The 16,393-nt window shown below is 40.5% G+C and overlaps 1 protein-coding gene across 5 annotated transcripts in view; it reads right to left on the minus strand.

Annotated features, from left to right (window-relative positions):
- The window catches only part of unc5d (unc-5 netrin receptor D), a 371,567-nt gene that overhangs the window by 263,537 nt on the left and 91,637 nt on the right, over window positions 1-16,393 (minus strand). Inside the window, exon 1 of one of the 5 annotated variants that reach the window (XM_062961019.1) lies at window positions 6,409-9,576. The exons of the other annotated variants lie outside the window; for them this stretch is intronic. The gene's annotated coding sequence lies outside the window, so the exon portion shown is untranslated. Of the gene's footprint in view, window positions 1-6,408; window positions 9,577-16,393 lie in introns of those variants that run through there. 5 annotated transcript variants of the gene reach the window in all.

Consider the following 16,393-nt stretch of genomic DNA (forward strand, 5'->3'; position numbering starts at 1 on the left):
GACTCTGCAAGGAAGCAGATGAAACAATAGATCACATCCTCAGCTGCTGAACAAAGATCGCACAGACAGATTACAAGCAGAGGCATAACACCGTTGGTCAGATGATTCATTGGAACTTGTGCCACTAATTCCATCTGCCTGTGACAAAAAACTGGTGGGATCACAAGCCAGAAAAAGTTACAGAGAATGAGCATGTCAAGCTACTCTGGGACTTCCGAATTCAGACAGACAGAGTACTGGATCAAAATACTCCTGACCTTACGATCGTGTTAAAAAACAAAGTATGGATTGTCAATGTTGCAATCCCAGAGGACATCAGGATTGAAGAGAAACAACTAGAAAAGCTGGCACAATATGAGGATTTAAAAATTGAATTGCAAAGACTCTGGCACAAGCCAGTCAAGGTGGTCCCAGTGGTGATCGACATACTGGGTGTAGTGCCTAAAGGCCTTGGCCTGCACTTAAACATAATCGGCGCTGACAAAATTACCACCTGCCAGCTGCAGAAGGCCACCTTACTGGGATCTGTTCGCATTATTCACCGATACATCACACAGCCCTAGACACTTGGGAAGTGTCCAACGTGTGATCCAGTACAATAGCCAGCAGAGTGTCTGCTGTAGACTCATCTTGTTGTGTTTCAAATGAATTCATAATAATAATAATAATAACAATAACAATAATAATAATAATAATAATAATAATGATGATGATGAAAATAGAAAGAAGGCCTCCAGAAACACAGGAACACAATGCAGTAAGTTGAAGCCAAATTGTTGTAAGCCTGCTATCTAGATTCACTGGAGACTTACATGAGCTCTAGTCATGTCATTTGGTATAACACCAACACTCTTTGGCAGAGAAGGCTAAAGACCTTGTAAAACTGTAACTCCCGGGATACCACAGCATTCACCCATAACCGTTCAAGTTGTGTCAAATTGCATTCACTCTACAGTTTAGATGTGTCCTAAGTCTGGATCTAACATTGTTCAATCATCTTCTCTTAGACACAACTTATTGCTCTAAAATTATTTTATAAATTAATTATTCCCACCATGCTTTAGCTTGGTCTGGGCATATTCCTGATAACAGAATAAACCTAAATTTTGATTATACATAATACAAGAATACTTAGGGCAGAAGCTCACTCCATTGGCCGGCTGGCCATAAAAATCTCAGATAGCCTTTCTCTATGAATTTAGCTAACATCTTCATATAAAACATCACCATGTCCTGGAGTAACAAATTCCTGGCATTTTGGACTATATGATGGAATGCTAGAAATTTCTGACATACAATAGTCATATACCCAATGAAGCCATGCTTTCTATATGCATGCAAATGTCACACTTCTCTATTATTTATACTTGGAGAAGATAACATTCAGATGGAAATGTTCATGATAAAACACTAAAACATAAATGTTTCATAATACAATTATGAGCTGTCACTACAATCCTGTGCATAGTTATGTTGTAGTTAGTTCTATTTGAGCATGTGGTTGCTTAATTCTGCTTGAATTGGTTTCCTATAAAGGTTAGACTCAGGGCAGGGAAAGTGTGACCTACAGTTCCAATTTTGTGCCCGCAAGGCCCTTAAGTCAGGTCCGAAACTCCACCTCCTTTTACACATTTTAAACAAAAGCTAAAAATGGGTTGCTGTGAGTTTTCAGGATTGTATGGCCATGTTCCAGAAGCGTTCTCTCCTGACATTTCACCCACATCTATGGTAGGCATCTTCAGAGGTTGTGAGTTCTGTTGGAAACTAGGCAAGTGGGGTTTATATATCTGTGGAATAATGTCCAGTGTGGGAGGAAGAACTCTTGCCTGTTTGAGGCAAGTGTGAATGTTGCAACTGGTCACCTTGATTAGCATTTAAAAGCCTTGCAGCCTCAAAGCCTGGGTGTTTTCTTCCTGGGGGAATCCTTTGTTGGGAGGTGTTGGCTGACCCTAATTGTTTCTTGTCTGGAATTCCCGTTTTTTTTAGTGTTGTTCTTTATTTACTGTCCTGAAAGCTAAAAATGCACTCAGCGCCCAAATACTACAAAAGTGCTCCTGAAAAACTGAGCTTGGTTTGTTACCATTTACCATTTACTAAACCTAGTTAAACCCATAATGAGGTTGGTGGGAAAGCAACTGACATGATGCGATATCTCATGGGGTTCCTCAAAGCATGCTAATGTGTCTTGATGGAATGGTTGGGAGTTGTGGTAAAAAATACCCACTGGTCCCAGTGCATTTGCTCACCTTTGCTTTAACCAGAATCACTTAATGGTATCTGAATGCTAAACATGTCATTAGGTGGCAGTGTAGGTGGGTTTTTTTCTTTCCTGGGTTGAGCTGTATGAAGAAGTTTTGCTGTTCTGCCTCAGGCAGCAAAGCATTTTGAGATATTTCTGCCCCCTCCCCAGCTTAAAAATGAATAATAATATAGATCTTTCTACTTTCAGCCATGTTTATCTGACAATATTTCATTCAAGCTGAGAAGCCTGGGGAGGGGAGGAGTGGAAATTGCCAGAGCAAAAAATAAAATAAAACAGAAATCCCAAACCAGTTAAATTTACTGAGCAGTTATATCCATCATCCATAAACTGAGTTTAATCCATAAAGGAGCTAATTAGATATCTGAAAATGGAATCCATGCATCAGTACATTTGGAGAGACTTAGTTGGGGTTAATGAACTACCAGAGAACATATTGAAAAGATAGATCCACAGCAGGTTTTCTGAGCTCGCCAATGAAACTATTTGAGGGGATTTTTTTAATATAAAAATCTCATTAGGTTTCATGTGGCTTGCCCACCTTGAAGGTTCAGTTCAGTGCACACTTTCTGTGTTAACGCCTCCTGCCTTGCACTCCGTGGCAACCGTGGGCTTACCCAAGACCTTTAGGGCGGCTCTGTCTGCAGCAACCGGGTTGATATGCAAGGCAGCTGCTGTTTCATTTTTATCTGTCTGAATAGCTGTTTGGTTTCCCCCCCCCTCTGATTATCCCAGATAGTAGACTAACACTGTCTCAGACAGATAAGCAGCTCAATACCATCCAGCACTCCATTAAGGAATTTAACTGAATCTGCAATACATCACACTCCCCTACTTTGGAAACTAATTTGGTGTTTGAAGTCAAAAGGACAGCAGCTGGCAGCCTGAATGGAGAAATACAGTATTAGCCTTTAAAAAACAGAAATGTTTGGGGGGAAATGTGAACTGTTGTGTGCACATTTGTGATCCTAAAAACATAAGTCCACCATCTAGCCAAGCTGAAAATGGTTTTGTACAAGTTACATCCATGATCTGAGACATCAGGTCGGATGCAGATTTAAGAGATTGGGAAAGTTAACCATGTATGACAATGAAATATCCCATTAAAAGAGATTGGGAAAGTTAACCATGTATGACAAAGAAAAATCCCATTAAAACATATTGGATGGCCATCTGTTGGTGTGCTTTGATTATGTATTCCAGTATGGGAAGATTAGACTCAATGGTCCTTGTGGTCTTGCTCTTTCAACTCTATGATTTTATGTTTGTTTGGTGAGGCTTTGTGAAGGATTCCACTAACATACACCTCTATCAACAGTGGGGCCTCCTCCTGTCTCACTCGATAGCATCAAATATGCCAACATTCAAGAATCCATTAGATCAGTGATGTCCAACCTTTGGTCCTCCAGATGTTTGAGCCTTCAACTCCTAGAAGTCCTGACCAGCTTGTCCAGTGCTCAGCAATTCTGGGATCTGAAGTCCAAAACACTTGGAGAACCAAATGTTGGTCACCAGCATATTACATGGTTCCTTCATCTAATCTTCCAACTGGCCATCACAATCCATAAATAACTGCTGCTACCACAAATACCATGTGTCTGAACTTGAGCTTCCCTACATCCCTTGTGCAGCATTCTCAGTAGCACAAGTAAATAATACAAATATGATTGATTAAATAGCTATTTAACATAACATCAGATGACTTATTTAATACAACTAAATCCTAACCTAAATAGCTCCAACTCACATCTCTCTCAAATTCCTAACACCTACATTCATATCTTTCATTCTCTAATGTACTAAATCCTAACATTGACAGACTCAACAATTTTTTGAAATTAGTTATCCTTGTTTGTGAGAACCAAATAAGTGAGGGTTTAAATACCGTACCCATTTATTATCAGGAAGGGAGGCAATGGGTAAAACCCTTGTGCTGGCTAAACTGCTAATCTGAAGGTTGGGTTGCTGACCTGAAGATTGCCAGTTTGAATATGCAAGACAGGGTGAGCTCCCATCTGTCAGCAATAGCTTGCAGGGACATGAGAGAAGCCTTCCAACTAATACATCTGGGTGTCCTCTGGGCAACGTCTCTGTAGACATCCAATTCTCTCAATCAGGGGCAACTTGCAGTATGTTTTCAAGTCTCTTCCGACATGATAAAAAAAATCAGGAACAGTGGAGGTTGGTTATCTGTCTATGGGCCCATCTATACTACCATATAAAGAAGTTTGAGAATGTATTGTATGGTCAGTGTAGATGGAGCATATTTTAAGCCCAGTTTGCAGATATCAGCGATGGGGAACTACCCTTGGCCCTTCAGGGATTGTTGGATTATAGATTGCATAAGATTCAGCTATATGGGCAGAAGTATGTGTTAGAGCATGCATACATCTTTTAGATTAGAAATGTATTTTTAAATATTATAATTTCCAGTCAGGTTCAGTTTCTTCTACATGACCTTGGATCTGTTTTCTTTCCTTGAAACCCTCTCCGAAAGAAAATCAATCTGTCACCATCTTTCTTCAATAGGCAGGAAAGACTCTTTATGCTTTGGGGTCATTAAAACCAGGTTTGGTTTTTCTGGCTTATCTGATGACTTTTTTTAAAAAAAATGGTTTAAAAATATTTTTGGTTTTATCTACCATTATTTACTGCTTTTTATTTCCTCACAAGCGTTGGTAGAGAGATACTGCAATAATACTGCAACTGGAAAAGTTTACATGATATGAGGATTTAAAGATCGAACTGCAAAGACTTTGGCACAAGCCAGTAAAGGTGGTACCAGTGGCAACTGGCACACTGGGTGGAATGCCTAAAGACCTTGACCAACACTTAAAAACAATTGGCACTAGCAAAATTACCATCTGTCAGCTGCAAAAGGCCACCCTACTCGGATCTGCATGCATTATTCGGCGATACATCACACAATCCTAGACACTTGGGAAGTGTCCGATGTATGATCCAATACAAAAGTCAGCATAGTGATCTTGTTTGCTGTGTACTAATCTCGTTATATATCAAACAACAACAATAACAACAACAATAGTTTTCTAATAATATAAGAAATTGAAACTCAGGCTATATCTACACTGTAGAATTAATGCAGTTTTTTTCGTGTCAGGAGCAACTGGAGTTGCTTCTGGAGTGAGAGAATTGGCCATCTGCAAGGACGTTGCCCAGGGGACACCCGGATGTTTTGATGTTTTACCATCCTTGTGGGAGGCTTCTCTCATGTCCCCGTGTAGAGCTGGAGTTGATAGAGGGAGCTCTCCCCGGGTGGGATTCGAACCTGGCAGCTTTCAGGTCAGCAACCCAACCTTCAAGTCACGAGGCTTTTATCCCCTAGGCCACCGGAGGCTCCTTAATTAATGCAGTTTGACACTAGAATTATGTTGTTCACATACGGAGATAAGAGATGGGTGAATCTGTTAGTTTCATTCTGCCTTACATTCATTTCCCTTTTTTCAAATCTACAGTTCTTTTCAATCTGCTCATAAATAAACTGGAAAATCATAGTAAAAAAACAAACTGCTTTAAATTCTTGGCCATCTGTACGAATCAGATTAATAGGCTTAGTCATGCACCACATGGAGAAGTGTCATAATCCCCTGTTACAAAACCAGGTCCCACAAAAGTTACTTTGTAATACTCAAGTCTCAGAAGCCCTTGCTAGATGGAGAATTCATAATCCAAAGATAGATAGTAATCATAATTCAGCATTGGGGAGTCATGGTTTTAATTACAAGGAATGAAAAACAGACTTTTTTTTAGAGCTACAGATGCAAAAGTTGCAAAAATATAGAAATATAGAATTGGAAGGCATTCCCTTGTCAGTGCAAGAATCCAGAACGAAGACATCTCAGGCAGTTGCACATCAAACTTTGTATTATTGTTTTTTAAAAACTCAGTACCCACCACCTCCTGAGGCACTCTAACAAAGTGAATTAGATAGTTTCAACGTCTACATGTGGAACCTTTAAGTGTCTCCTGCACTCAGGCTGGGCAAATACAGAGGGGAAACAAGTCGATTCTTTCCCCAAGCACCTCTATCGGCTCCCACACATACACCAAAACACACAAACAATAGTTCTACATTCCTCTGCAGAGTTTCTCAAAATGACTACAGGAAAAGAAGACTCATTTCTTACTGTTTCCATTTTAAGAGGGATCGCAGAGAGAAATGGAGTCTGCCCTCTGCATTCCCTGAGGATAGGAGCATAGAAGTGAAACACTGTAAAATCAAGACAGTAAATAAAGAACACTAAAAAAAAGAACAGGGGAATTCCAGACAGGAAACAATCAGGCCAGCAAACACCTCCCAACAAAGAAGGGAAGCAAGCAATCCGGCTTTGAACCTGAAAGGCCATTCAATGCTAATCAAGGTGGCCAATTGCAACATTCGCACTGGCCTCAAGCAGTCAAGAGTTCTTTCTCCCATCCTGGACATTATTCCACAGATATATAAACCCCCCTTGACTAGTTTCCAACAGACCTCACAACCTCTGATGATGCCTGCCATAGATGTGGGCGAAACCTCAGGAGAAAATGCTTCTGGAACATGAACATACAGCCCAGAAAACTCACAACAACCCAGCTACATACACTTTGCCTAGCTTGCCTTATACATTTTGGAAAACAATTCCGTATTTTGCAAAGTGTTTATCAACAAAGAAATCTCAATTACGTCAAAACAAATCCTCATCACATACAGAGGTGAAAATTTAGTAAAATGTCTCATTTTTGTCATTTATATGATGGCACAATGGCTTGTATTGTCAAATAGCCCAAACCAAGGAGGAGGAGATCATATTGCTAAAATGATTTTTATACCTCACTTAAAGGTAGTTTTTTTTAAAAAAAATACTGATGAAGAAGAAAAAAATCACTAAATTCTTATAGATGAACATAAATGAAACTCACCAAGGAGACTTTTAAAGCAAACAAATAAAATATGCAAAAACAAAAAAAAAACCCAAATGGAAATGTTTGTATCAAAAACTTGCCAGAAAACCCTAGAATCCTAAACTAGATTATTCACATTAAACACTTGAAACCTTGGGAGTTAGTACAATGACTGTCGAATCTGGTCATCTCATGAGTGAATCTAGGTGTGTGGTTGTCCCAGGTTTAATTTTAAAACAACCCATATTCTTTCCTGAATATGAGGAAAATGTGGATTTTGGTACATTTCTTTTAAAAGTAAACTAGACTGAATCTTCATCCACCCAAGTCTTGAATATGACCAGTGGTGTTCCAAATGGGAATTATGCTTACCCAACCTTGTGTTCCACCAAATGCAATAACAAAGTAAACAAACAGAAATTCATATTTTTATTTGTAGTCCCTAAAAGAAAACAGACGTGAGCTGAGAAAACAGGAAACCTTTGCAAAATTTATATTGCAGTTAAAATGAAGTGGATAGAGGTTAAAAAAAAGAATTCAACTTGCCAAGGGGAAAAATGGCTAAGTATGGAATATAATATTTCAACCTGCTCGAGAAGGATATGACTTTGAACTTAAATGAGCCAACTAGGTTCCCATAAACAGAGCAAATTTTTGCTAACAGATGCAGTCTGTACATATAAACATATGGTATCTTCAACTGTAATTGGGGTTTGGGCTGCTGATTTATTTAGTTTTTTTATCTGTTAGCTGTATTTTTGAGGCTGGATGTACTGAGGTTGCAAAAATCATTTTAAAGCTGGCTTCTTGGCTATACATAACCATGAGAATAACCCATCCAAGGAAAAAAGGGGGAAATATATATCCGATAAAGTGACCCCGAAATGGCCCCAAATTTTGCTTCATCAGACTCATTAATGAAAATCTTGTGGCAACTGGAGAATTGGCATACCATATTAGCATGAGCATTGAGCAGCCTTGCCATCATACATCTCTGCATTTGTGCAACTGTGTTGATTTGCTGATCTGTGGCCCTGCATTCCTATCTCTGTACACGTTTGTAAGCCTGTCTTCCCATACTTTTGCTGCTCCATATAGAATCATAGAATAATAGTTGGAAGAGACCTCATGGGCCATCCAGTCCAACCCCCTGCCAAGAAGAAGAAAATCGCATTCAAAGCACCCCCGACAGATGGCCATCCAGCCTCTGCTTAAGAGCCTCCAAAGAAGGAGCCTCCACCACAGTCCGGGGCAGAGAGTTTCACTGCTGAACAGCTCTCACAGTGAGGAAGTTCTTCCTGATGTTCAGGTGGAATCTCCTTTCCTGTAGTTTGAAGCCATTGTTCCGTGTCCTAGTCTGCAGGGCAGCAGAAAACAAGCTTGATCCCTCCTCCTTATGACTTCCCCTCACATATTTATACATGGCTATCCTCTCAGCCTTCTCTTCTGCAGGCTAAACATGCCCAGTTCTTTAAGCCTCTCCTCATAGGGCTTGTTCTCCAGACCTTTGATCATTTTAGTCGCCCTCCTCTGGACACATTCCAGCTTGTCAACATCTCCCTTCAACTGCGGTGCCCAGAATGGGACACAGTATTCCAGGTGTAGTCTGACCAAGGGAGAATGACTTCCCTGGATCTAGTCACTATACTCCTCTAGATGCAGGCCAAAATCACGTTGGCTTTTTTAGCAGCCGCATCACATTGTTGGTTCATGTTTAACTTGTTGTCCACAAGGACTCCAAGGTCTTTTTCGCACATACTGCTATCGAGCCAGGCATCCCCCATTCTGTATCTTTGCATTCCATTTTTTCTGCCGAAGTGAAGTATCTTGCATTTGTTGAACTTCATTTTGTTAGTTTCGGCCCATCTCTCTAGTCTGTTAAGATCGTTTTGAATTCTGCTCCTGTCTTCTGGAGTGTTAGCTATATTTTTTTCAAAAGTTTTAAAAATCAATTTGGCAATTCCAATTATATTTAATAAAAAAGCCCACTTTGAAATCAAACAATTACTTCCTCGGGAATAGTGAAAAGAAGTAGGGGAAACAGGACAATCCTAGCCCGATGTCACTTCACTGCCACCGTGGCTGGAATTGCAGACAGACAGAAGCAAACAATTGCACCAGGTAAATGATGGGAATGTGGTGTGATCTGTAACTATTCATGGGTTTCTCATGGAAAGGTGGTAGACCATCAATAAGGTGTGTGCAGCATCATGCAATAGGGACCATCACCTTTGATGACAATCCTGCTTTAATGCTGGTTTGCCATCTGCTTGTGATACAAGGCTATAGAACAGGCATGAGCAAACTTTGGCCTTCCAGGTGTTTTGGACTACAACTCCCACAATTCCTAGCAGTCTACTGGCTGTTAGGAATTGTGGGAGTTGCAGTCCAAACCAACTGAAGAACTGAAGTTTGCCCATACCTGTTATAGACAGAAAATACATAAGGGACTTTGAGATATGATGTTATGCATGCAGTGATGCTAATTAATCAAGGTGGCATATTTTGAATTTTTACATCTTCACTATAAGGAAACATATATATGGGAAAACAAAACTGAAGAAATGAAAGCTTAGTTGTGCATAGAGATTTCCACACATCTATAGCTTTGGGTTTGGAGGCTCCCCAAAAATTAACCAAATACAAATACGGATTCAGGAAATACAGGAGCCTTCTCTCACCACTAGTCTAATGCATTCGTATCTCTTCTTCTCATGGTATACTCAGATAGTATAGACTAGGCATGGGCAAACTTCGGACCTCCAGGTGTTTTGGACTTCAACTCCCACAATTCCTAACAGCTGGTAGGCTGTTAGGAATTGTGGGAGTTGAAGACCAAAACACCTGGAGGGCCGAAGTTTGCCCATACTTGGTATTATTATTATTATTATTATTATTATTATTATTATTATTAAACTTTATTTGTACCCCACTAGCATCTCCCGAAGGACTCGATGCGGCTTACAAAGGCCAAGGCCTCAACACACAATATAGCAATACAAAACAAAAGGCAAATTAAAAACAATTAAAACAGTATAAACCACAAGCAATAACAATACGCTAAAACACAATAGAACTGGGCCGGGCCAGAGTAATGGGTACAAGATTAAAAGTGCTGATGTGACAGGTGATATATAAGGCTTATAGGGCAAGTGCAGAGTACGATATGCGATCTTAGTTCTAATAAAGTGCTTATGGGACTTGGTATTGGAGATTTCCTATTAATCTGGGAAGGCACATTGGAACAGCCAGGTCTTCAAGTTCTTTCTGAAGACTGCCAATGTAGGGGCCTGTCTGAGATCCTTGGGGAGGGTGTTCCAGAGTCGGGGGGCCACCACAGAGAAGGCCCTGTCTCGTGTCCCCACCAACCGTGCTTGCGATGCAGGCGGGATCACGAGCAGGGCCTCTCCAGATGACCGAAGTGAACACGTGGGTTCGTAGACGGAGATGCGGTCACGGAGGTAGGATGGTCCCAAACCGTTCAGGGCTTTGTAGGTAAGCACCTGCACCTTAAATTGGGCTCGGAAAATAAATGGCAGCCAGTGGAGCTCCTTGAACAGGAGGGTTGACCTCTCTCTGTAAGGGGCCCCAGTTAACATCCTGGCTGCCGCTCGTTGGACCAGTTGGAACTTCCGAGCCATTTTCAAGGGCAGCCCCACGTAGAGCGCATTACAGTAGTCCAGTCTGGAGGTGACCAAGGCATGGACCACCCCGGCCAGATCAGCCTTCGTGAGGTACGGTCGCAGTTGGCGCACGAGTCTCAATTGTGCGAAGGCCCTCCCAGACACCGCCGACGTCTGGTATAGACCAATAGGAATGGAACCAAAATTGGGTCGACAAAGATATCCTTAAAATGTACAGAAGTGCAACAAGCATTAACTACTTTAAGTCCAGTTTATTACATATCCCTCACTTAGGACTGGAACACAGAAAAATCAGCACGGAGGGAAAACAAGATGTCAGGTTTCCATTTCCCTGTGAAAATATCTATTTTGCAGCTCCTGTGGTTGGCAACGGGAATAAAGGTGTATCCACTGAGACAACAGTAGCAGTTGAAAGCCACTGAAACTGCCATGAATCTATCCGATAGAATCCTGTGATTAATAGTTTGGTGAGCTACTCAAAATGCTCTTGTTCCCACAGGACATTAGATACCACTAGTAGTAAAAATGAAATGCTTCATGAAATTACAAATCCAAGCATTCCATACGACGGAGCCATAGCAGCTAAAAGGGACCCAAGAACAGTGCGGATAAAGACCTCATGCCTCAGAGAGCAATACACTTCTGTCTTTTGTAATATATTCCGGGAAAGGAAAAAAATACACAGAAAGCCAATTATTCATTTGAAAACTATGCACCATGAAAGTGTGCATATTGGGAAAGATGCACAGAAGCAAGTTTTCGCTAATAAGGAGAAATATGTTAAATCCCTGTACAGTGAGGAAAATTACTACAGAAATGCTAACTTCAGGAAAAATGTGTCTGAACATATGTCTATGTTTCCTTTCACGAGGGGAAAAAACCTCTTACTACTCACTAAAAACCAGGGAGCAAATGCTGAGGATTCTAGGGGAAAAAAGTATAAAAAATAAAACAGATGGATTTTCATATCCCTAAACATCAATTAGAGAAAAACTTTTGAAAACCCTAAATACTAAAATGATTTTAAATAAAACAAACAATATTTTTTCTCTACAATTCCTTATAAACAGATTAGCCCCAATATTTCAATTAAAAGAGCAAATAAAACAATAATTTGAAAAAAAAATCATAATAGAAAAATAATCTGGATAGACCCTCATTGCTGTTTTGCCCTTAAGCAGCTTTCAAAAGATCAAAACACATTTAACAATGTAACAAATTAAAAGGACAAATTGAAAGAACAAAATTAGTCCAGAACAATTTAAGTGTAGTCTTTTAAAAAGGGGAAAACAAGAAAAACTTAACACATACTCTACTGCTTTCCTTGTGCTGTTGCTCTAAAACGAGGGGAAAAAATATCAGGATGAGTTCTAAAGAGGAAGTAAAAATGAAAGAAACAAAGCACTGAAGGGAAAATACAGAGAGAAATCAATAGCTTATTGCTTGAGACATTTAAAAGGTATTGGATGTGTCTAGAAGGAGACGTTGGGGGAGCAGAAGATGTAAGAGCTATCTGGTTTTCTGAAGGACAGGAATGTGTCAGTGGTTGAACACACATTTCCAGCCTACAACCTTAAAGCATTTCCTCTGAACAGTTCCTTTCCTTTCAGTCTAAATAAAGGGAAGTGGTTTGGTAACTTTGGAGAAGCGATATTCTCTCAAAAAAGTGGTGCCTGCATGTTAACCACTTGGTAATGTCTTGATGACAATAAGGTCTAGGGTCATTTCCAGCTGAAATGACTGAACAGAGATTGTTCCCATGCAAAAACACATTGTTTTCAGAATCCCATGCTTTTCTTACAGCAATGGAATGGGAGCCCCTGGTGGCACAATGGGTTAAACCCTTGTGCCGGCAGGACTGCTGATCAAAAAGTCAACAGTTCGAATCCGGGGAGCGAAGTGAGCTCCCATCTGTCAGCTCCAGCTTCCCAGGTGAAGACATGAGAGGAGCCTCCCACAGGTTGGTAAAAATTCTGGGCATCCCCTGGGCAACGTCCTTGGAGATGGCCAATTCTCTCACACCAGAAGTGACTTGCAGTTTCTCAAGCCTCTCCTGAAATGAAAAAAAGCAATGGAATGGGCATCCAAGTGTCAAGTAAGTGAAATTATCCCCTTACTAAATTGACCATAGGCACAAGTAAAATGCAAGTTTTCGAGATGAAGCTCATCAAAGACAACACCGGTATCACTATCTACATCTGTGAAGAGGAAGACATATAGGAACAATCACTGCCTTCAACGTTTCATATTTTAAGACAAAGCTGGGGAAGTTGTGTCACTAAAGGTATTTATATATTACTTCTCTCGTGATGCCTTACCAGTAGCCATGAAAGGATTAATGGGAACTGGAACCCAATTGTATCCAGAAAGCCACAGGTTCTTCTTTACACAGTTTCTCAGATGAACAGATCATCAGTAACCACCTCATCGGATGAGATGATTTTCCAGTTGTAGGCTGTTTCACCTCCCTTTTCAGCACAGAACCCTTCACACAATGTAAAGGGACTTCCAAAAGGGAGGTGAAGCACAGCCTTCCCATGTTACCTTGCCTTCAATGGGGGGAAGTCAGGCAGCAACGCTTCCCCCCATGGGATGAGGGAGAAGGTAACACAGATGATGTGGGGTGTGGAGCGGCGATCTCTCCATGCCCCCCCCCTTAAAGGGAACCCATGGATTCAGCCTGATGCAGGGAAATTCCATGAGCTTGTATGATAAGGTCCTAAGAAAGGTCCTCAACCTGTCACATTGAGATTGCTGACTTCTATGAAGTACATCACCTAGAAACATGGACAGTCATGGAGAGTGCCACCCTTCCCTCCTTGCACCTCTCTCAAATTAAGGAAAACCCTTGTCCCCCTTCTCTGGAGTCTCTGTCATTCCTGGCTCCGAATCAGTAAGACAGGATGGGAATTTTGAAGCAGGATGAACTTCTCTGCTGCAAAGCCCCCACCATGCCTTACTAATGCAGAGCCAACATAGTCTCTGGAGAAGGGAAAGAGGCTTTTGTGGGGAGAGTGGAGGCAGGAAGGAGAGGGACACTGTCATCCCACCTCCCCAAGCAGCCTGCGTGATACTACTCTCCACAGCCACAGCACCAGAAAAAGACTGGATTTTCTTGGAAGATCCAAATCTTTCCAGGTGATTTTTAAAACCAGGAATAAATCTGCATTAATAGGTTAATCCTGGGTTAACTCACATTACCCAAGGGCATCATTTGAAAAATCTGAGAGTTCCTATTGCTGAGATTTTTATTAGCCAAAAAAGACTAAACACACCTGTCTCCCTAGCTTAACATTTGTTCAGATACACTTGATTTCACCGCTCCTCTGCACCGAATAAAAAAAAAACAAATAGCTCAATGCTGGATACTAGTGCGACGCACAAATCTGGCTAGACTTTTAATTTCGGGAAAATCTCATTTACTAGAGGATCTGTTTTCCCCCTTCTCGGCAATTTTGCTTCTATGTCTAGCTGGCTTGATGAACTTTTGTTTGTTAGTTTATTCATTTAAGACTTCCACAGTGCTGCAAACATGGTTATAAAGAAAAAAAGAGCCTGATGGGATGAACAGATGCAAAAGACAGTGTGATCCTCTTAGTCTTAAGAAAGGAAGACAGAAAAAAAAGAGTACAGCCAGAATAATTTTGCATTAAAAATCCCGGAAGGATCCTGAGCAAGACATCTGTGTGCAGCCCACACAATTTAATTGTTCAGTTGAAGCTCTTCTTCAGATGGGGCTCCTTGAGTTATGGCTGGTTGTTGGAGAAAAGCAAAATGTAGCAGGTGCAGCTATTTATACTTTATGTGATTTGGTAAATATCTATCTTATTTTGTAACATGAATATAATTAAATTAGATAACTGAGCCATGACCACAGTGTCTTGATTCCAGAGGCTGGGAACAGCCCTCTTTCCATACCAGCTGCCTTGTTCTGACATCTACAGGAGGAAACAACACCCAGTGTTTGCTGGACGTAATCCCTTACTTTGCTGTCATCCTCTTTTCCTTGTATAGAATTTCATATCTTTTAAAGTTTTGAGCCTGAGGGCAGGGAGTTGTCAATGTAACAACTTCTAAGCCACTATGGGAGTTGTTTTCACTGAAAGGTGAGATATGAATTCAGGAAGGAAGGAAGGAAGGGAGGAAGACAGGCAGGCAAAGCTACCAACCAATCCTGCAAAAAATGAGCATAAACGCTTACAGGAACAGTGATTTGCCTACTAACAGAAAACACAATGAGAAGCACAAGAACAAATAATTAGGGACCCAAGTGGGCTTTCCTGGGTAGAGCATAAAACTATAGTAGCCTGTTTCTTAGGTACTGTTCCATTATCTGGGCGGAGGCCACTAGGGGGCACTAGAGAGACAAGGATAGTCCATTTAATGGGGGGGTATTGAAGGAGGAAAAACATTTCCCCTGTTTATGGTAGTTATTCCCCCTCCCCACTTTCCATATCATAAACAAGGGTTGTTTCCACGATGGGGATATGGGGGGGGATAACTGAAAAACAGGGGGAAATGGTTTTACTCCTTCAACTCACCTCCACCCCCATAAAATGGACTATCTTTTTCTCTCTAGAGCCCCTAGTGACCTCCGTCTGGATTATGGATCTGTACCCATAGTTCTGATAGTAGGAAAGCATTTAAGAAAATCTTCAATGACATCTCAGCATTTTATATTTATTTATCACATAATATATTGGGTTGTTGCGAGTTTTTCAGGCTGTATGGCCATGTTCCAGAAGCATTCTTTCCTCAAAACCTCTGAGGATGCCTGCCATAGATGCAGGTGAAACGTCAGGAAAGAATGTTTCTGGAAAATGGCCATACAGCCCGAAAAACTCACAGCAACCCATGATTCTGGCCATAAAAGCCTTCGACAACATATTTTTTCTTTAAAAATTCTGATCCCAGAGTTGTATCCAAGTGATCAAACAAAAAACGTTTTCCCAAATTAGAAATAAATTTTACTTCTTCTTTTGGCCTAATTGAGAAGACTAATTTTACGGGCAGGTAAACCTTATTATGGGCTATTTTTTAAGATTTATCTACAGGAACAGTGATCTACAGGCCTTGGGGTTTCCATATTTATTTAGTATGACTTTCTCATATGCCCTTCTAACACACTGAAGATTTTTTTAATCAGATATTAAAGATAAAGGTTCCTTCAAGTTCTCAAAAACTCATGAAGGTAATTTAAAATTCCTTGGGATTACTTTTTCCCAACTGTCCAAGAAGATAAAGAATGGCTTCTTTGTGAAATGTTTGGATTATTTCTTATTGAAGTACTTGAACAAAATCCCAACGGTATTGAAAACTTCTTCAAAAACATGATAATAATCCTTTCCAAATATTGTTTGTTAAATGCACCTGGCACCCAAATATGTTAGGCACATCTAAAACACCTCTTGATAATTTTGTTTGTTATAAACGAAAAAGGTAGAATAGTAAATACACTTATTTCCTGCATATAACCCAATCTGTACCATATCTTTGCTGCCATAGCTTTTGCAGATAAACACTTTTTCACAGGAGAGACTCTGGAATCAGAAAATGCTTTAGAAATCAGAAAGTGATTTGCCGAATC

Source organism: Anolis carolinensis, unplaced genomic scaffold (genome assembly GCF_035594765.1).
Source record: "Anolis carolinensis isolate JA03-04 unplaced genomic scaffold, rAnoCar3.1.pri scaffold_8, whole genome shotgun sequence".
Classification (NCBI taxonomy): Eukaryota; Metazoa; Chordata; class Lepidosauria; order Squamata; family Dactyloidae; genus Anolis; species Anolis carolinensis.